This window comes from Rhinolophus hipposideros (assembly GCF_964194185.1).
Source record: "Rhinolophus hipposideros genome assembly, chromosome: 4".
NCBI classification, from domain to species: domain Eukaryota; kingdom Metazoa; phylum Chordata; class Mammalia; order Chiroptera; family Rhinolophidae; genus Rhinolophus; species Rhinolophus hipposideros.
Genome location: NC_138050.1, coordinates 4,780,327 through 4,802,199, shown reverse-complemented (window position 1 = coordinate 4,802,199; position 21,873 = coordinate 4,780,327).

Sequence of the window (21,873 nt, the reverse complement as noted above, 5' to 3'; positions counted from 1 at the left end):
TTAGGAGTGGGACTTGAGGGCAAGGCTGAGGACGGGGACTGTAAGTTTTTACTTTACAAACACCAGTATTGTCTGAATATTTAAGACCAGCTTAAATTGCTACTATAATTTTAAAAACTACAATGAACAATGGGTACCCAGAGCCTACTGATTAAATCGGGTAATAAAGGAGAGAGGAGAACAGGCCTCAACCGTAATAATGAGTCTATCAGAAAAGAAGAAAAAGTATATTTCTGCCTGACCACTGCGCTGTACACCTGAAGCTGAAGCTAAATGTCAACTATAGTTAAATCACAGGAAGTATATATATATATATATATATATATATATATATATATATATATACACACAGGAAGTATATATAAACTACATATATATATATATATATATATGTAGTTACAGGATGTGAATTACAGCATAGGGAATAGAGTCAATGGAATTGTAACAGCTGTATACGATGTCAGAGGGATAATAGATGGGGGGGGTTATCACACTGTGAAGGCTGTAAATGTCTATTACATTGTTTTGTACACCTGAAACTAATTTAAAAAAAGGTGTATTTCCATACAGACACCCTAGGCACAGTGGCCATTCCACTGCTGCAGGAATATAGAGTTGAAAATGCAGAATACTCACATGAGGTGCTTCTCATAACAACCACTGATTATCAAGAGGGTCTAGTTCTGTACCCATAATGACTATGCTGAGTAATATACACACGTGAATATATGTATATCCAGCTTTTTTCTGAATGTAACATTCACACATGCCCATTGTGAAAACAGAAACTTTTACAAAACGGAAATTTAAAGTCCCTCATAATTCTGACTTCCAGAAATGACTACTGTATGCTGCTACAGCATTTCTTCATGCACGTCCAAAACTGTACATTTTAAAACAGGGAATCATGGCTTCACAACTTGTTTTCTTCTAAATAATAGTACTCAAGTATCTTTCCATATCTAGAGCTATCTCATTCTTTTTAACAGCTGCATAGTATTCCCTTCTATTGATCTATTATAATTTTAAATCATCAATCCCCTATTGGATATTTAAGTGTTTCAAAATTTTTGGTTCTACAAGTAAGGCTGCAATCCACCATCCACGCACATGACTCTTTGCACATATGAACACTTACATAGATAGATTCCTAGAAGTAGAATATAGCTTGATTGAATGGGACATATACAGGTATCCCCCTGCTTTTCAAAAGTTTGCTTTATAGCACTTGGTTTTTAGGAAAGACCCATGTCAGGACCTGTTTTTGCTAACCGAAAGAAATCCAAAGAAAATGCTGCTTGTATGAAAAAAGGTGGAGAGTGAAAACAGCGTTCAGCGCTTGTTTGGCAGGGAGTCACTGTTTCACGGTTCACTTCCTATCAGAGGATATTAGGACTCAAACTTTTCTCCCAACTTTTTCCTTAAAACACAATGTACTTTTCTTCTCCTAATTTCCTAATACAAAGACTTAAAAAAATTGAATCAGTATTCAGTATTGATATTATTAAATATGTACACATTATTCACTGTAGTGGACCACCATGGCATTTCCTTTCTCATACATCTTTGTCCCTACAGTTAGTAACTATCTTTTTTTCCCCACTGGCTTAGATTTCTATGTGCTTGTCACCACTGGCCACCCTACTCTCCAAGAGAAGCGCAGGCTCCTTCTCAGCGGTATTCCTTTTGGGCCCCCGGTCCTCTTTGGATCCCATCTAGGCGGCAGATTCATTGCTTGTCTGCTGTGTCGCCGTGGTTTCGGGTTTCTTTTTTATCATCATTTTGGAGATCCCCTTTCCCTCTTTTCTGCTTCCGGAATCTTCTGTCTCCCCTCTTCTTGTTTGTGAATATATCTTCTAGAAACCTCCTGTGAAAGTCTGCATGGGCGGTACATTTTTTGAGACTGTGTTTGGTGCAATGTCTTTATTTCACCTCCTTACTTCAGGTTGCAAATAATTTTCCCTCAGAATGTTATGGGCATTTCTCCATTGTCTTAGTTTCCAACACTACTTTTAAGAAGTCTTAAGTCATTTGTTGGCTTCACCCTTTTCTCTCCCCACCCCTACCCAGCTTCACTCTAAGCTTTTAGGATCTCTCTTTATCTCTGGTTTTAAATTTCACCATGATGTGTTTGGGTATGGAACTTTTAGAAATTGTATGCTTTTTGTTGAATAATAATACACACACACAAAAGAGCACAAATCATAAATATCATTTCATGTTTGACAAAATGAACATACTTTGTAATGAGTAAAGAAACAGAATACTAGCAAGAGCCTCCAGCTACTACCTGCCCCTAGTGGTAACCATGATCCTAATTTCCCACACCATAGATCAGAATTTTTATAGAACTCTTACAATGTATATAGTCTTTTATTCCTAGTCTCTTTGACTCAACATTAAGTTTGTGAGATTTATCTGTGCCAGTTTCATGTAGTGGTAATTCATTCATTCTTATTCCATTGTATGAACATACTACAATTAATTTATCCAACTTTAGTGTCAATGGACTTTTGATTGTTTACAGTTTTTGGCTATGGCAGATGGTGTCATTGCACTGCCTGCGCTGAGCAGACATACGCACTCTGTTGGCTGTTGTGTGACACTTTCACTTTTTGGCTGGGGACTCAGTGAGACTTTTCGATCTGAATATTTTTTTCAGTTTAGAGAAATTTTCTGGAATTACCTCTGATAATTTCTTTTTCTTCTTTTTTTTTCATTTCCATTTATTCATTCTTTTTAGAATTCTACTAATCCCCTTATTGATCCTGTAATGCTCATAACTTTTCTCTCATATTTTCTTTTTGGTTTATTTTCTGGGAGAACATCTCAACTTTATCTTCCAATACTTCTATTGCTTAAAAAAATCTTATCCAATTTTTAATCTCTAAGAGAATAAGACATTTTCCTCCTGATTTTTAAAATAGCATGCCGGTCTGGTTTTAAGTGTGCAATATCTTCTCTTTAAAAAAAAAATGTAATGTTTTTTCATATGCTTTCTGTAACAACTTAGTTTCAGGTCCCTTTATTTTTTCTGTTTGTATCCATCTTCCTTTTGGCAGGGCAGCTCCCCTCAAATGTATGGTGGCCCTTGGCTGTTCAGTTGTATTTAGGAGTGAGGCATTTAAAAAACTGAGGAAGAGCACCGTGTGTGAGGGAGCGCTTTCTGTAAGGTGATGAGGCAGAGTGCCAGACATGCGACTGGGGGAGAGCTAAGTGTCTGAAGTCATAGATCTTCCCGGTTTGACAGGTCACGTTCCCCAGAAAGGAATGCTCTGATGTGGGCTGCAAGCAGTGGGAAGCACTGAGATCTCACCATTAAGTATGAGAATGTTACTTTCCCTGTTTTTCAGTAAGATAACCCGTTCCTGTTCTCAGCAGTGCCTGCGTCTAGACCCACACTGCCTAATATGGGAGCCACTGGCCATGTGTGGCCGTTCGAATTTAAATGAACTGAATTAAATAAAAAACAGTTCCTCAGTCACACTGACTGTCCAGACACTTGATGATGGACACTGCCAATAAAAAACATTTCATCATCACAGAAAGTTCTATTAAATAGTGCTGGAGAGTAAACCTCACGTTTTGTGCTTAGGGAGAAGTAGTTTCCTAACTATACTGTGGATAAGGGGATCTAAAAGTTTGATTACTTTTTATGTAGCCTTTTAATGAATTCTTTAATTTCCAACCTTGCCCCAGATCCAACTTCAGAGGTATTCAAGGGCCCGTTTCTTGAAATTTGACTCTTAACCACTCCCCGCTCCAACAGACACACCTTCCTGCTGTTAATAACCACTATCCCACTATCTACCTGTCTTCCATTTCCACAACTGATACCTATTCTACTCCTTGACTGGCATTTTCATGGGTTTTAGGCAGCGAGCAGAGACAAACACATGTTCCATCTGGCATGTGAAGCCCTCTTGATGACAAAGTGAATGAGTAAAAAGTGGGCTGAAGTTTAGCATCATCAGTCAGAACTTCCCCAAGGTTCGCTCCTAGAAGTTCTCGTTTTCAGAAAATTTTATCATCTCTGATTGCTTTATTCTTTTTCCAAATATTAACTGAGAACTTACTGCAGGGAAGACTCTGCTCTAGTTGTAAGTCACCTTACATTATCCTTTTATTGCATGGAAAATACTCTTCCTAAATACTTCTAGTGAAAGTTTAATATTTACATATGGTGGCAAAATGTAATGAACCTAAAATAGGGCAGGATTGCTTTCATTTGACGAAATATGAGTGTCCTTTACCCAGAGCCGGAAGCAGAGCACCCTGCCACCCCATTTTATATAAAGGAATGAACGCTTGGTCAACTTTAAGACCCGTGAATATAAGAGTAAATACAGGTTGATGTAAACACTGCATTTGGGGTGATCTGTTGCATAGCTTTATTGTTGCAATAGCTGTCTAAAACTATGAAATGGGGGTCTTTACAAACCGGACTCTAGCAGTAAAAAAATAAAGGTCTGAGTCAGTCATTGTCATGCGGGAGAACCTGCTCACTGTGCCATGTGTCATGCAGGGCGGCAGGAGGGGTCTCTGGTCCCGCTCCCCACATAAGAACGCAGGACATGGTGAGGCCAAAAAGGAACACCCACGGAGCCATAGGTAGGGGAGTAATATGGCTACAGTCTCACTGGAGGCTGGAGCCACACGACCTGTGACCTGCTGTCTGCTTTTCTGCCAACTGACCAACTCGCTAACTGCAATCTGCACTTGCTAGCTCACCACCATCTTCTTGCTAGCCCCCATTTGCTGCTAGCATAGCCACGGCAGTTATATTAGTGGCCAATGGCTCACTGGTTACAGCTGACGGCCAACTAGCCACAGCTGATGGCCATCCAATCACAGTTGATGGCCATTTACTACCTGAGCCAGCACCTTTCCACGTGAGGCCGAGAGCCTGGAAACTGCACTCTTGGCTCTGTCCCCACAGTCACCTATGTTTAGGAGAAAATAAAAATGCTCACTCTACAATGGAAGGCTCATTCTCATCATTTATTGCATTTTATCTATTGGAGTTTTCCTAAGAAAACTTGTCCTAGGAATACCACTATGGTTTGGATTTTTAAGTGGTGATATGCATATCTGTTATGAGAAACTCTGATATCACAGATATTTTTTTACTTTCACTAAAAAGGCTATTTCAGTAATAAGCAGTAACTAGCACACAAATTACATCAAGATTTATGCCTCTTTCCCAAAAGATAAATCATGTGAATTGTAACAAAATCAGAAAATAGAAAATTCTCAGGAGCAAATTCCTTTGTCCAGAACTTCGCCTGCTTGCTTCTCAGTGTTTCCACTGAGTGGCAGGATGTCATTCAGGACCCAGAGTTGTCGCCCAGGGGTCCTGTAAGAGTCAGGACATCTCTCCCATGGCAGAAGTTGCCTACTGAGCTTGCTGTGGGCCTAACGCTGTGGACTAACGCCTCAGGGTCTGTCCCCACGCCACATGAACCACGCCGGTGGGAAGTGCTGGCCTTGGAGAGCAAAGGCCGTCAGTGCAGTGTTGACAGTGTCCCCGAGAGTAAATACAGGACAGTAAACAGAGCTCCTTTTGACTGCACTCTCTCGGTGTCCTGAAATTTCAGTTTCATTGGAATCAAAGAAGCAGAGAAAAGTCTGATCACATTGAGACTGCATCCCTGTAATTGACAGACCCTAAAACAACACATAGTAATAAACATTAATTTTTAAAGCACATGAGCTTAGATTATTTTACAAGTTAATGTTCATATTCACTAGAAAGACTCTAAATAGAATCTGTGTGTGTGTACTATTAAAACAATTTTGTGTTTTCTTTAAAACACTAAATTGAAACTCATTATAAATAAAAGGGTTAATACTAGTCTAATTATGACTACTGGGAGCTGTCATACTTTTAGGAAATCATGTATATTCATTTGTGCATATGTTCATTCATACATGTAAACACCACGCGTCACTGACATGACACTAAGTACCATGCTGACTGCTGGGGACACAAAGGTGGGTGGCTTTCCTGGGCCTATGTAAAGTCAGAGGAGGAAATCAGACAGTTGTAAGCTATTATAATAAGCGTGGTAAGTGCTGAGGCTGAATGGGATGAGAGCACCTGGTGTCCCTAACATGGTCGGGGAGGGGTGTCAAGAACAGAAAATCTGACTTGAGTCCTGACGTCTTTTGTGTCTCCTTGACTTGGCAGTCTCTCTCTGTACCCTCATTTATTTACTTGCCTTCTTTGTTCAGCTCACCACCCACCAAAGAAACTGCTTCCATCCTTTGGGACCCTCTGATGACACACCCAGGCCACCTCTTCTGCTAGAGTATTTGCAATGTCTATGTGAGCTTGGCTTCAGTGCCTTATTTGTTCCATTATCGCTATTCAAGCATGGGAATCACTTCGGAGAGATTTCTATGTTTGAAAATTCATGTTACATGAACTATAAATGTTTCCTATTTTGCAAGTTCTGTGAATGCACATTTCATGTATTAAGTTTACTAAGGAGTAGAAATACTTGTACTCGCTGAACTGAGGCAATAAGCTACCTGGTGGAGGACAAAACTAATTTTAGACACATCTGATAGATTAAAAAAGCGCAGGTACTTTGAGTGGCACTACTCTGGCATGTGCTCATTGGAGATTAGATGCAAATCGGTCCAACAGGTGTCAGGAGACAGGTGTTAACCAAAGGCTTAGCCCTCGGGGAGAAAACATTCACAAAACATGCCACATATTTTCCCAGAATATCAGCAACTGAAGAAAGCTTGTTACTATCTACTGCCATGATTTCTAAAAACAATTTTTAAAAATGTATTGTATACCTACTAGATACCCAGCGTCCTAGACATGGTGATAGAAGATAAATGAGCCCCTGGTGTATGAACCAAGCCCTTTGCTTTATCAGTCATTGCTAAAGAAGATCCATACTTAATTTTAGCCCTCCACAAGCCTTCCCTTTTCTGTGGGTCTAAAGACTCACCAAATGAAATCGAACCACGTCAGTCCTCTCCTTTTATGAACTCCCTGAGTGAAAATGATTGTCAAGTCCTGTTGACCCCTCTGCCCTATACAGTTTCAAAGCTGTCATCTCCATTTTGTCTTTGGCACCATTTTCCTTTAGGTCTACAGAAGTTGTCATCTGAATTGCGGTAACATCATATGAACTAACCTTCCTGCCATACTTTGCCCCTTTCTAATCCTTTCTGGTGAAACTGCTGCTCATGGGAGCACCTAAAACATTAAAGGTGCATGGGACCCTTCACTGTCACCCTGCTGCCTTCAGGACACAGCCGGACACTCTAGCACAGCTCACGGGCTTCTCGCACCTCCCTTTTGTCACTACCCTACTGAGAGCAGTCCATGTTCCGTCATACCAACCCCTTGCAACTCCAAGCGTCCTCATGCCTGGTATGTCTGACATGATCTCATCCAAGACTGCTCCCGCTCACCTTCTCCCAGCTCCTGCCCATGGCCCCCAAGTAATTAACTTTCCCTCCAATTTTTTCATTTTGGAAAATTTCAAACGTTTTAAGATTAGTACAATAAACACCCATAAACCCTTCATCTATATTCATCAGTTGTTAACATTTTGCCACACTTGTGTTCATGTGCCCCCCCCTTACTTTTGCTGAATCATTTGAGAGTAAATTGCAGACATTATGACACTTTACTTTCAAATTCTTCAGCATGTATTTCCTAAAAATAGGACATTCTGTTACCTAACCACAATATAACAATCATACTCTGGATATTTTATATTACAATTTAATTGGAATAAGCAGTCAATATTCAAATTTCTTTCCAATGGGCTGTCATTTATCTTTCTAGACCAGGGGTGTCCAAACTTTTCTCAACGTTTTTCACCAAGGGCCATATTCGGTAAAATACACAAACAGCTGGGCCACTCACTCGAGGTGAAGTCCGTATTGCCTCACCTGGTTTATTTAAGTAAACTAAATATATTTTTGGAATTTGCTGCGGGACAATAAAAAATGGATCGCGGGCCGCAGTTGGCCCACACACTGGGAGAGACACACACACACACTGGGTGTCTCTCTTCTATATTTTTACTACCTTTTGATAGTTGTACTCAATCACTTACCACACTCTATCATATTGCCTATTTCCTTTTGTTATAGTATCTGAAAGTCCACTAGATTCATTTCAACTACTCTTGCACTTCAAGTACTGCCTAGTGTTGGTTGCTGATTGAATGAATAAATGAATGGATAAATGAATGAATGGTTGGTGCATCTCGGAACCTTCTGGGCACCACCCAGGTCTTCTCAATTTCACCTCATTTTGACAGCTGCCACTGGCGCCCAGCCCTGCACAGAGTTGTACCAGCCTTGCCCAGATGCAAAATGACACACCTCGCTTTGAGTCTGTGCTGCGAACTCCCAATTCTGGCCCCAGAGCTACACTGGTGCAGTGGCAAAGGGTTTCCACAGGAGCCATTGGCCCTCAGGCATGCACACTGTGGAAATTGGGCAGTGAAGGTCTGTAGGGCCACTGTCATGCAGGGTATCATGTGGAGTCTCTGGTCTCGCTCCCCACATAAGAACGCAGGACACGGTAAAGCCAAAAAGGAACACCCACGGAGCCATAGATAGGGGAGTCACACCACTATAGTCTCACTGGAGGCTGGGTTGGAGACACAAGAAGCAGGAGCCACATGATCCGCAACCTGCCATCTGCTTCTCTGCCAACCAACCTCAATTACTAACTGCAATCCGCAATCTGCAATCCGCATGTCTCTGCAATCCGCTCTTGCTAGCCCCCATTTTCTGCTAGCGTAGCCACGGCCGTTATATTAGTGGCCAATGGCTCACTGGTCACAGCTGACGGCCAAGTAGCCACAGCTGATGGCCATCCAATCACAGTTGATGGCCATTTACTACCTGAGCCAGCACCTTTCCATGTGAGGCCGAGAGCCTGGAAACTGCACTCCTAACTCTGTCCCCACAGTCACCCTTGACCATTGAGGGAAAGGATCTCATGGAAAAATGCTGCCCTGACTTTTGATTCCAGTGCGGCCAGTTCAGAGATGCTTTTTGCAAGGTTCTTCAGAAGCTCACACAAGATCAAGTGGCAGATGTTCATAATGGCTGTCAATTTGAAAAGTATCCTCCGATTGGCTCTCCCTCCTTCCTGGGGTCATCCATTTCTCACAGTCTGTGCCCTCGGGTCACATTCTCAAACAAGCACCTGCGTCCAAGTCTTTGGTACAGTATCTGCTTTCAGGATTGCCTAGACTGACACAGAGTGGTAAAAAGAACACAGGCTTGAGAATCGGACAGACCTGTATGTGAATCCGAGTTTAATCATCCAAGCTATGATCTTGGGCTGGTAATTTAACTTCTATTAGCTGCACTTTCCTCAGTTTATAATGAGGATAATAAGACTTTGTAGGATTGTGATAATTAGAGATTAGAAATCCCCCCGATGTAGTATATATGTATGTGTGCATGTATGTGTATGCATGTATAAAGTTGTGGGGACAGCCAGGAGTGAAGTTTCCAGGCTCTCCCTCTCACGTGGAAAGGTGCTCACGAGGTAGTAGATGGCCATCAACTGTGAATGGAAGCCCGTCAGCTGTAACCAGTGAGCCATTGGCCACTAATATAACTGCTGTGGCTACGCTAGCAGAAAAAAGGGGCTAGCAAGAAGATGGTGGCTGAGCCAGCAAGCGCGGATTGCAGATTGTGGTTGCAGTTAGCAAGTGAGGTTGGTTGGCAGAGAAGTGGACGGCAGGTAGCGGATCGTGTGGCTCCTGCTTCCTGTGTCTCCAACCCAGCCACCAGCGAGAATATAGTAGTGTGACTCCCCTACCTATGGCTCCGTGGGTGTGCCTTTTTGGCCTCAGCACATCCTGCATTCTTATGGGGGGAGCGGGACCAAAGACCCCGCATGATACCCTGCATGACAAAAGCATATAAATTCCTAGAGACATACTTGACTACAATAAACCATGTTGGATGTCTGTCCAGCCGAAGGAGTGGCCCTTCCCATCTCTGTTGAAACTTACTGCCCTCGCCTCAGTGCCCTGGGAGGGACTCTGTGATCCTCCCTCTCTAGCCATCGCTAACTGGACTCTAAGTAGATTCTTTATCTTGGGAAATTCAACTTGAGTTCAAGAAGTAGGCAGTTAAGCTTTCATGTAGCTTTAACCACAACACGTAAATCCCAGGATCTGGGGGGCATGAAGAAGCACAAAAATCTGGTCTATTAGAAACAAATATGAAGCTGTCATGCACGGTGTCTCTGCTCCCGCTCCCCACATAAGAACGCAGGACATGGTGAGGCCAAAAAGGAACACCCACGGAGCCATAGGTAGGGGAGTCACACCACTATATAGTCTCACTGGAGGCTGGATTCACACGACGTGCGACCTGCTGTCTGCTTTTCTGCCAACTGACCGACTCCCCTCGCTAGCTGCAATCTGCCATGCTAACTACAATCCACTCTTGCTAGCTCAGCCACCATCTTCTTGCCAGCCCCCCATTTTCTGCTAGCGTAGCCACAGCAGTTATATTAGTGGCCAATAGCTCACTGGTTACAGCTGACGGCCAACTAGCCACAGCTGATGGCCATCCAATCACAGTTGATGGCCATTTACCAACTGAGCCAGCACTTTCTATGTGAGGCCGAGAGCCTGGAAACTGCTCTTTGGGGCTCTGTGCCCACAGAAGCATAGTCCATCATTACAGTACTTCATGAAGGAGCAGACACAAGACACAGAGAGGAGGGCAGGAAGGGTGCCCTGCAGCCCGGGGGCCTCTTGTTCCAGGGTCCATTTCCTCCTGAGGCCCAGCTGTGTTCTTCTATCCACATCCCTTTTCTGCATTGGCTAACCTCACTTAGTCAGTTTTATTAGCAACCAAAGCTGTAACCAATGCACTGAATATGCTAACACACTCTATAAACAATGTCTAGAATTATTTTTTAAAATTCCCTAAATTTAGGAAAAGACAAACCACATTTCACAATATAATATATTAAATCTAAATTTCAGGAAGAAACTCTCAATCTCTAGACGAGAAACTTAAGAAAACTAGTATGACATCAACAACTCATAGGAATCTTATCTTATTTCTACCCAAGACTTGGAAGCCTTGGGACCTCAAAAGCAGCTTTAAACCTTCTATTCATCACTATAATCTCATTAGGCAAAGTAGAATGTATAAGGATTATAGTGCTTGAAATATTAATCTGTATGGATCTCACAAAATACTCCAGGTTGCTTATACACTTAGCGGGGAATGAGATTAAAGAAAAAAAAGAGACTACTTTCTCAATGGGAAAAGTGTCAGAAAGCTGCAAAGAAAAGGAAAAGCAGCTTTGGAAACTGCTGTCATGCTTGTCAACAAGCAGGTGACACCAGGAAGTCTTCAAAGAGAGAATTCATTAGAACAATTTATTGAATGCGTAAGATACTGAAATTCACTTAATTTACGCAAACAAATTTAAAATAAGTCATTTCTTATGCTAATGTTTTTTTTAATATCCTAGCTTTTTATGATTTTATGTACACATTTTAAATGTGTATAGTGGGGAAAAGTAGAATTGTATAATGTGGTTTTGTAGGCTAAAAAAATGTACACTTGCCCCCATTTTTATAGGGTTTCCTTTTCCTATTGTTTTCATTTTCTTTATACAAGCAGTGTTCTAATGGAAATAAGTCCCCGATTTTAACAAAAATAATTCCTTAGTTGCTGCACATCAGTCTAAGTAATGTGATCTCTAACAATTTAATTTAAACATAATCACAGTGATACTCAACACCGGTTCCAGGGGCTAAAAAATAACGCCTAATTTATATTATTTTGTATTATGATTTATGTATTTTTATGTGTATATGTGTGTATGGCTCTTGAGGGCAAAGACTGGGACTTTCTATCTCCAGTATATGCCCAATACCTAGCACAGAGCTCTGTGCAAAGCTGTGCTCCAACAAAGGTTGATCAAAGAATCCTAGATTTATAGAGTCATGCTGGAGTTAAAAGGGCCATCTAACCCAATTCTCTAACTACCATCCTACTTTACAAATAGCCAGCCTTTCTTTCTAGGGAAAAGAATGCCTCTATGCCAAGACAATTTCATTAGCTATGACGAAGCTAATTGTTACCTAATTATTTCTTAAAGTGAGTCAAACTTTGCCTCTTTTTAGAGTTTTACCCATTGGTGCTTGATCTAACTTAGGGAATTATATAGAATACAGGTATGGAAAGAACAGGAAGAGACAGAAAAAAAAAGAGTTATTCCTCCATACTGGGAGATGGACTTGAAACTCAGGTCTACCAGTTGGTCTGTGTTGAAGGGGATTTTGAGCCTGGAATATTGTTAGACCAGTGCCCCAGAGGTTCCTGTGCCTGGCTCCCTCTTCTTTTCACACGTCTGGCATATCTTGTGTATGCCTGAGAAGGAGCCATGCTAAAACTGTAATGACATATATACCTAAATTAGCATCACACAACTTCCAAAAATCGAGCCTATGCAAAAGCTATTTAAAAAAGGATAACGGAGCACAAGGATTTGAGTTGTGGCTCCTTGCCTTTTCCTGGGAGCTTTTCCAGGCAAATACAAAACAGAAAACTCTTCTCGTCACTTCTGACTTGTGGCCATCTGGAAACTTAACCCTGGCTACCTTGATTGCCTGACTGCATTTTTCAATGGAAAGGTGAAAAATGAAAAAATAAAATATTATACTCTACAATTTGATGCGATTCAGTTTATGCTCACTTGGCAACATGCTGAATTTTAAGAACTTGTGTCTATATCTTGCATCTTGTTATTAGCCAAAATTGTGGAGTTTAAAAGTATTTGCTCAAGAAGACCTTAGTAGGAAAATACAAAAAAAGATAATTGAAAGCACATAATTCACATAAAAAGAGGTAAACATTTTTTCAGATAAAAAAGATGTTCAACTTTGCTGGCTTTAGAGAAATAAAACAGCTGGGCTCTCAGCAACAATATCAGCTCTCAGTGAAACACCAAGTCTACCGCTAGCAGTCAAGGACCGTGAAATCCTCCTTCCTGCAAAGACATTCTGACAGATACACTCAGATCTTTCAAGTGTCCCACAAGTACTGCAGACGGTCATCCTCAAAACCTGTTTTAGCTGGGGCTGCTGTAACCAATTACCACAGACTGGGGGGCTTAAACAACAAACACTCATTTCTCACAGTTCTGGAGGCTGGAAATCCAAGAGCAGGAGGCCAGCATGGTACGTTTCTGGTGAGAGCCCTCTTCCTGGTTTACAGATGCCATTTTCTTGTTGTGTCCTCACAAAGTGGAGAAGAGGGCAAGCAAGCTCTGTCATGCCTCTTCTTATAAGGGCACTAATTCCATTAATGAGGGGCCCACCCTCATGACCTAATTACCTCCCCAAAACCCCATATCTTGATCACATTGGAGGGGGTAAGATTTCAACATATGAATTTTGGGTGGAGGGACACAAACATCCAGTTCATAACAAGACCACAGGCACTTCCTTTTCTGGGTCCCCAGAACAATGGTTCTCAAAGCATTGTCCTGAGCCAGCTTCCTGGGCACGGCCTGAGAACTTGTTCCAAATTCTTGGGTCCCACCCCACATCCACCTACTGAATCAGAAACTGGTGGAGGGGCCCAGCAATGGTTTTTAACAAGCCTCCAGGTGATTCTGCTTAAAGATTACCACAGCAGGGGTTATGTTCTTGAGGGAAGGGACCAAAGCTTGTTGAAAGTTGAAACGCTGGCACATGGCATTAGTAAAATGTTGAATGAATGAATGAATGAGTGAATGAATGAATGACTAGCCTGCACATTTGCCCAGAAAACTCTGAATCTGTAATTATTTTTAAAAATTAAAAGTACCTTTTGAGTACTTCACTAGAAATAGGGGAGCCTGCTTCTTGCATCTATCTTAGGCACAGTCACTAAGTTATTACATTTCCATTATCTCTTAGATTCAGATTTCTCAGCCTTGGCAGTACTGATTGGCATTTTGGACCAGATCACTCTGTTGTGGGGGTCTGTTTCCTGCATTGTAGGGTGTTCAGTTACATCTGTGGTCCCTACCCATTAGATGCTAGTAGTACCTACATAGTTGTGAGAATCAAAAATGTCTTCACACACTGTCAAATGTATGGGGCGGGGGTTAAAGTCACCCCCTGTTGAGAACCACTACCTTAGATCATTCTCTACCAACATAGATGGGGCACTGGCCTCATTCCAAGGCTAGCTGCTTTCTGTGCTTATAGAATGGCCAGAGAAGGACCCAAGGGAGATCTGCGTTCCATCCCGAGGATACTCATTCACAAAACAGTAGATTATTTTACAGGTCAAACCCCCAATCCCAGTCAGATGGCCAGGGTTTCAATGCTGATTTGCAATTCTTCCTGCAGCAGCAAATTCAGACAGGTTGTCAAACTTACAAAACGGTGGAAGTCAGACTCAAACCAGTTGTGTCCTCTGTTCACACCTCTTCAACAACATGGGGTTTCAAAAAGGAGTGTTCACGAGTGCGCTTGCAGTGGGCTGCCTACTCTGGCACATGAGATCTAAGTTTACAGGGCTACATGCGTGTGGGGACAGAGCCCCAGAGAGCAGTTTCCAGGCTCTTGGCCTCACATAGAAAGGTGCTGGTTCAGGTAGTAGATGGCCATCAGCTGTGACTAGTTGGCCATCAGTTGTTACCGGTTTGCCATTAGCCACCGATATAACTGCTGTGGCTAGGTTAGGGGGTTGGTTGGCAGAGAAGCAGATGGCAGATTGTGGCTCCTGCTTCCTGTGTCTCCAACCCAGCCGCCAGCGAGACTATAGTGGTGTGACTCCCCAATCTATGGCTCCGTTGGTGTTCCTTTTTGGCCTCACCATGTCCTGAGTTCTTGTGTGGGGAGCGGGAGCTGTGACTCCGCATGACAATGCAAAAATGCAATTTTTGAAAAAGTGGATGAAATTCAGTTTCGAATAGATGGACACCTGGCATGCCGTGGAGTTGTGCTGCTACGCAAGCAACTCAACTGGAGAAAACTTACAAAAATGTACTTAAGCTCAAGTCTCTACACAACCGCTAATGGGAGACAGAGAAGGAGACTACAGAAAAAGGCTAAAAAGATCTCCATTTGGAAACAGCAGATTGTGAAAGAATATGTGACTGCCGATTATTAAATAATTAAGGCTACGACTAAGACGAACATGCGTTCATTCACCCAACTCCCATACTGGAAAGGAGAGGCCATACAGTGTGATGGGTGGCTCCCAGGTGTGTGCCACATCTCAGGTGCACTCAGTGGGGCCCCGCCACGCTCTCCCAGCACCCAGCAGACTCCATCATGCTTCATTGTTGTTTGTGCGATGACTTCATTGGCTCTTCTTTCTTTTCCCTGTAAGCTCCATGAGGGCAGGGACTGTATTCTACTCATCACTGCAGCCCAGGGGCCAGCTCCATAAATACTTGTTGAATGAGTAAAGAGGAGCCCCTAAACATGCTGCAAAGGAAAAAGCTAGAAAGTTGGGAGACGTGCCAGGGAAAAGTAGGGTCATGTAAATCGAGGGAGAAAAAGTTCCACAGAAGAGGTCAGCAGTGTCTAATATTGCAAAGGCACAACGTAAGATAAAGATTAAAAACTGTCCATTGGTTTTGGCAAACATGAAGCTTCTTGGGGAGTTAGCAAGAATTATTTCGTCAGAGCCTTGGGAAGAAGCTAATTGCAGTGGGTTGAGGAATCAAAACAGGCAGAAGGAACTGCGGATAGCAAACTATAGGCCACTCTCTCAAGAAACCTGAACGTGAAGGCAAGTAGAGCTGGGTCAGTAGCTACCATGTTTCCTTGAAAATAAGACCGGGTCTTATATTAATTTTTGCTCCAAAAGATGCATTAGGGCTTTTGTTCAGGGGATGTCATCCTGAAAAATCATGAGAGGGCTTATTTTCCAGTTAGTTCTTATTTCGGGGAAACATGGTAGAAAGAACTATGGGATCAGGACTGTTTTTCCCAAGGAGTATAAGAGTGTAACAGTGGATGAAAGCACCTGCGGCAAAAGCCAGTACCAACAGAGAAGTTGGAACACAGTCCTGAAAAGTGGCGGAGGGACTGGATCCACCTTAAAGAGGTGGGAGCACATTTCTTCCTCTGGGATAGAAACTGAGGAGGAATGGATAGGTTCCCACGGAGGTAAATTTCTCAGTGTTGGGAAGGAGGCTGAAGAAATCCTGGCACGATGGCCTCATTTCTCCCCACTTCTTTTCCTTTGAAGCAGGTGGCAAAGTCAACTGCCAGGACAGTGGGTAGTGGTAACAACACTAAAGGGTCTGAAGAGTGATGGAGATTTGGAAGGACTCTTTAGACCGGCAGAGGTTGGAGTTCATAGATAAGAACTGGCTTCAGCTCATACAGTTATATCTATGGAACAAGAGACAAAGCGAGATTTTTGAAGAAATGGAAGGTCAATCAGGTGAGGACAGCTAGGGCCAGCGTGAGGTGGGAAGAATGTAGAGAAGTGTAGGAGCCAGATAATCACTGGACTTATAATTCACACTGAATTCAAATAACCGAAGTGTTTTAAGTAGGAAAGGGACAGATTTAAGAAGACTGAGAATTATTTGCCAAAGAAAGCAGGAAGAAAGCCAAGGCCTTCTGGAATCCGGGAGGCTGACAGAAGACAATATTCACCAAGGTGGGAATGGTCAATGACGTCCTTGTCTGGAGCTCAGAAGGAGGAGGTGACTCTATCTGGTGGCATTAAAATCATGTTGGTGACTGAGATTTCCCAGCCTGTGTGTCCAATGTGAAGAAGAAAAGGAGCAGAAGTCCCGGAGGAGCACAGATCTGAAATGGGGCAGTGGTGGGGACACAAGAAGACAGGCTTGCCAAGGAGAGGCAGGTTGATCACTCAGGGAAGCCGAGGGGAGCAAACGCTTCCAGAGGAAGGACGCATGAGTAACTGTGAGACTGCTGCCATATGTTGGTGACCCCTGGTGTCAAGGAACTCTCCGAAGACCCCGTTGAGAGCAAAGTCAGTGCCATAATAGGAAAGAAGACAGATGCCATTGGGTTGAGCATTGAGAAGAGCATGAGAAACGTGTGGTGGGAATAGAGCATAGACAACTTTTCTAAGACATTTAAGTAGTTATGAAGAGAGGAGCAGCTAGAGAGAAACGTGTGCCTGAGGGAGATTATGTTTTATATGATAGGAGATACTTATGCATGTTTAAATGTTGGTGGGATGGAGGTCACAGGTCCTGAAGATAGACTTTACTCTTAGAGACAAGGGTCAGGATATGGTTCACATACCAGGGGCGCCAAAAAAAATGTATACAAGTGGACACTTTGGTCAGCGTTGCTCACGCAGTAGTTCACCGTACTCAGAAGTGTCTGGATGCTGATGGTAACCACTTTGAGCACCTCTTGTCATTGCAGAAGTCACACGTGACTTGAATTCATCCTTTGTTATCGGTATATATTGAGTATTACAATTTTAATACAGTTTTCCTTGCTTAAAATCTGTATACATTTGTTTGGCACCCTCCGTATTTAAAGATGATAGACTTGTCATGGGTTGGCTGGAGGAGACTCTACCATTGCAATGGTGGGGGGCGGGGCCTTGATGACAGGGAGCCAATCAAGGAGAAGGGTTCTGGTTTCCTCTGTTAGTATCTAACCTAGAGGATTCCAAAAGGGTTATGGTTCAGAGGGTTTATAGAGGGCATAAGATCAGTAACCGTTAAGAGATTAGCTCCGGAAGAGGAAAGGGGGTAGGTTAATGACCACGAGAGCTGGCACAGGAATGAATGTTCTACACAGTTTGGGGCATAAATCAGCTGCCTCCAGGGCACCGTACTTAAGGCTCCACACAGCAGCAATAGTGGGGAGGCTACTAGCCCTGCCTTCTAAGGACAATTACTCAAGTAAATTTTACTAGAACAAGGAAGAGTTGCTTCAAAGTCAAAACGGATTCCTGCCATTTATGGGAGCATGTAGAAGTTCTCTTGTTTAAAGAATAGGGGGAAATGCCCACAAATTCAATTTCTGATAGGGTGCCCACCTACACTGCCTGGCCAATATTAATAATATCACCTGGCTATTAATAATAAAACATGTTATTTCATTAGGTACATTATAGCCATGTGTTGCAAAAGCTAGTAGAGTTATTTTTCTTCAAATCTACATTTAAATTCTAGCCATAAGTAACCTAGGACTTTTATGTTAGAGGCGTCATTGACACAAGTGTTACATGGGAGAAATGTATTAATCAATTGAGGATAAAGACAGCTTGTTGCCCACTGAGATATGCTTTAAGGATTTTATGTATCCAGTTCACTTATTAACAACTTGTTTAAACTTTAGAAACTGGCTTTCTATGGTATAACTGCATTCTTCTTTAATTTACAAGGTAATGAAAATTAAAATAGTAACTGGAACACCTATCTTGCTTTTCAATAGTTCATTTTTGTAACTTCAGGATCATTGTGCCCAAAACGTTTCAGCTGTAGAAAAAAAAATTAATTTACATTTTTTTAGGATCAATTTTATTGAGGGGATAGAGTCTCAAAAGAAATGCTTAAGATACCAACCACTGCCCTGTCCTTGCAAAGATCTGTTTTCCTTCCAACCTAAAGATTGCTAGACATAAATTTTAGTAGGTTTATGATAACTAAGAGTAATCATTTCTGTCCTACAGAAAGGTTCTGCTGAGGTTTTCCTACCATGATCAGACGTGGAAATATTCCAGAAGTCGTATTTAAAGAACACATTTAGTATACTCAGCAGTTTTTTAAATATGTACTTTTAGCCCTCTAATATTCACGATTGCAATTTATCAAATTAACCTCATGGCATAAACAACGGTACTCTATGATACCTCCTGGTGACAGAAACCAGAGGCCTGAGGATCTGTAACCCTAAAACTCAGTACAGATCGTTCAATACTAGTACTTGTAACAATTCTCTTGCAAAATGAGTTGGTAAACTGTCACACCTTGGTTAACTAAAACATAAAGTGCCATGGTCTCCTAACTTAGCGATTAAAACCAATAATAGCTATAATTAGTGGAGTACACAGTTCTTGCTGCACTGTGTTATCTCCTTTACATAGACTACATTTCGTACTCATATTCTTAACCCCATTTTAGTAATGAGACAGTTTTGGCTCAGGAAAGTTATGTAAGTTACATAAAAATTACAAAACAAGTGACAGAGCTGGGACTTGAATCCAAGTATGACTGGGTTCATATTAAGCTCCCATTTCTGAATTTATATTAGGTCAAGACTCACAATCGGCCCTTTAAAATATTGTTTGGCCCTGTGATCTCCACAGGTAAGCCATTATTCTCAAACAACCCACATATCTAAGTGCCTGCTCGCCTGCTGTCCACTCTCCCTGTCTGGCTCCTAGTGTACTGCCACTGGAAATGCTAGCACTTGGGAGGTTTTAACTCTGAGGGTTTGACAAAGGAAGAAACAAGGCAGGCAGAGCCTAGGGGAGAAGGTTCTCTGGCGGAGTATTCATGTTTATGGGTAACCTCCCAGGACCCAAATTCTATGACCCCCAGACTGCCTGAATATTTCCTTTCACTTCATAATCTTGCCTGAAGTCCTGCCAAATTAGGACTTTATTTGGATCTCGTCTCAATTTTCCATGCACATACAAACCACCTGGGGATCTTGTTAAAAATTCGGAACCTGAGTCAGGAGTCCCGGGATGGGCTCGAGAGGCTGCATTTCTAACGCGCTCCCAGGTGATAAGAGGCGGCTGGCCCTCCAACCACAATTAGAGCAGCAAAGCTATAGAAGATGTTCGATTTCTATTCTCTAGCTGCACTGCATAGCTGCCCATTTGGGGGAAATCTCCTCTTTGTGCATCATAGTGGGAGGGACAAGCTGAAAATTAGAATTTAGAATTAAAACGACTTCCTCACTCATTAGAATTGGAGTGACTTAGAAGGAGTCCTTTACTTTCCTACATCCTGACAACTAGGTATGGGCATGTGGCCTGGGTCTGGCCAACCGGAAATTTCTTTCCAGGACCATGATTGTTGAGGCTACTTTGCAAAGAGGCAAGGGGAATGTAGAAACATTTCCCAGCTTAGGTAGCATTGAGACTTCAACGTCAGTGGTGTCTGGTTCAGGCAGAGCGTTCCTGGGCTTCCCTGGCCCACTCTGTTTGGCCATTTTCTGAACACTGCATGGTGTCAGCCCAGCTTACAAGTGCGTGTACCCTGCCCACAGTCCCCAGGAGTGGAGGCTGGCAGCAATTTGATACAACGCACCCCTACTTTCTTGGGTCCAACTACAGATTCAGGAGACGAACTCAGTATCTTGAAGTTCAAAAATCAGCGTTTTGATAGATGCTGCACTGTGGCAGGGGGTTGACACAGGCTTTTTCTGTAAAGGGCTGGAACAAATGTTTGAGGCTTTGGGGGCCACATAAGGTCCCGAGAGCAACAACTCACCTCTGCCACAGTAGGGCAAAAGTAGCCACACACAATACATAAGCGAGTGAGCTATGTTCCAATCAACTTTATGGACCCTGAAATTTCTGAATTTCATACGCTTTTCATGTGGCCATACAAAAATAGGCAGTAGGCTGGATTTGGCTCAAGGGCCATCATTTGTTGACCCTTGTTCTGAAGCAGTCATACCTTGATCTGATTTATACCAACCAATTTTCCTCCTTGAAACCCAGCATTTATTTCTTCTTACCAACACAACAGGAAGTTACTCTGAAAAAATGAAGAGTTGGTATCTATTCAATCCAGCATTAAGTCATGTCATGTACTTTCTCAGTATTTTGATCATTATGGAAATCAGTTATAGCACCTTAAAAGTTGAGCATTGATAAAATATACTAAATACTTAGCTGATTAAACATCTCCTAAATAGGCACAGTGATGGGAACTACAAATGCAAAACAGGAATAATGTAGTAATGAATTCTTGGTCTACAGATCTGATGAACAAATGAGTTTTGATTTAGAGAACTTGTGTAATGCTATTTTCATAGGCAGCTCGCTGTGCATATTGGAAGGAACTTTTATCACACAGAGTTAAGAGCTCTGTACCAGCCTGCGTTTTCAACTACCATTCCAAACCATTTTAGGTAGAGCTACTAGGATGAAATTCTACGTCTCCAGCAAAGTGCCCTGGTGTTAGCACTGTCCTCTTCCCAATCACCAGTCACACTGCTATGCATAAAATTAGGTGATTTCCTTATCTTTCCTTATTCAGCCCTTGTAGCCAATTTCCAGTACTCCATTCAGAGCAAAATCCAAAATGTCAATACGCATCCCCTCTACTTACTCACTTAACCACATTTCCGTGGCTATTCCATGTACCTGAGACGCGGTAAATTCCTGCTGACTGGGGTGACGGTGGTGAGGTGACCGCAGGGGTTATCAAGCTCTGACAGAGATGGGTATCTTCTTACCTGGCGCTGCTCAATATATCCCATCATGGCTCCGGCCAAACCACGGGCGTGCCCTTTTCTCTGCATCACTTGTTCCTGCTCCACCGCCCAAATACAGTCAGCAGGCTTCAGGAACTGGAGGGCATGGCACGCGTGAGAAAGAAAACTGGACAACCCCCAGCGGCAGTTCTGCAGCTGCTAAAGATGGGCCCCCGCGCGGCGGGCAGGGGCTCACTGTCCCAGGAAATTCTCCTCCAGCCGTCCCCTGACCACTCTGGTGGTTTAGCCCGTGTTTCTCCTGCGTGGAATCTTCAGGAAGCATAGGATGCCCTCGCCAGTTCCTCCTCCCGCTCTCCTCAGATCCTGGTCCTCTCCCATGCGTAGTGTATAGGGTCGGATGGGGTCCTCAGAGAACGGACGTGCACATCGGCACCCTGGGACTTGGGGATGTGAACTTAACGTAAACAAGGTCTTTGCAGATGTAGTTAAATTCAGG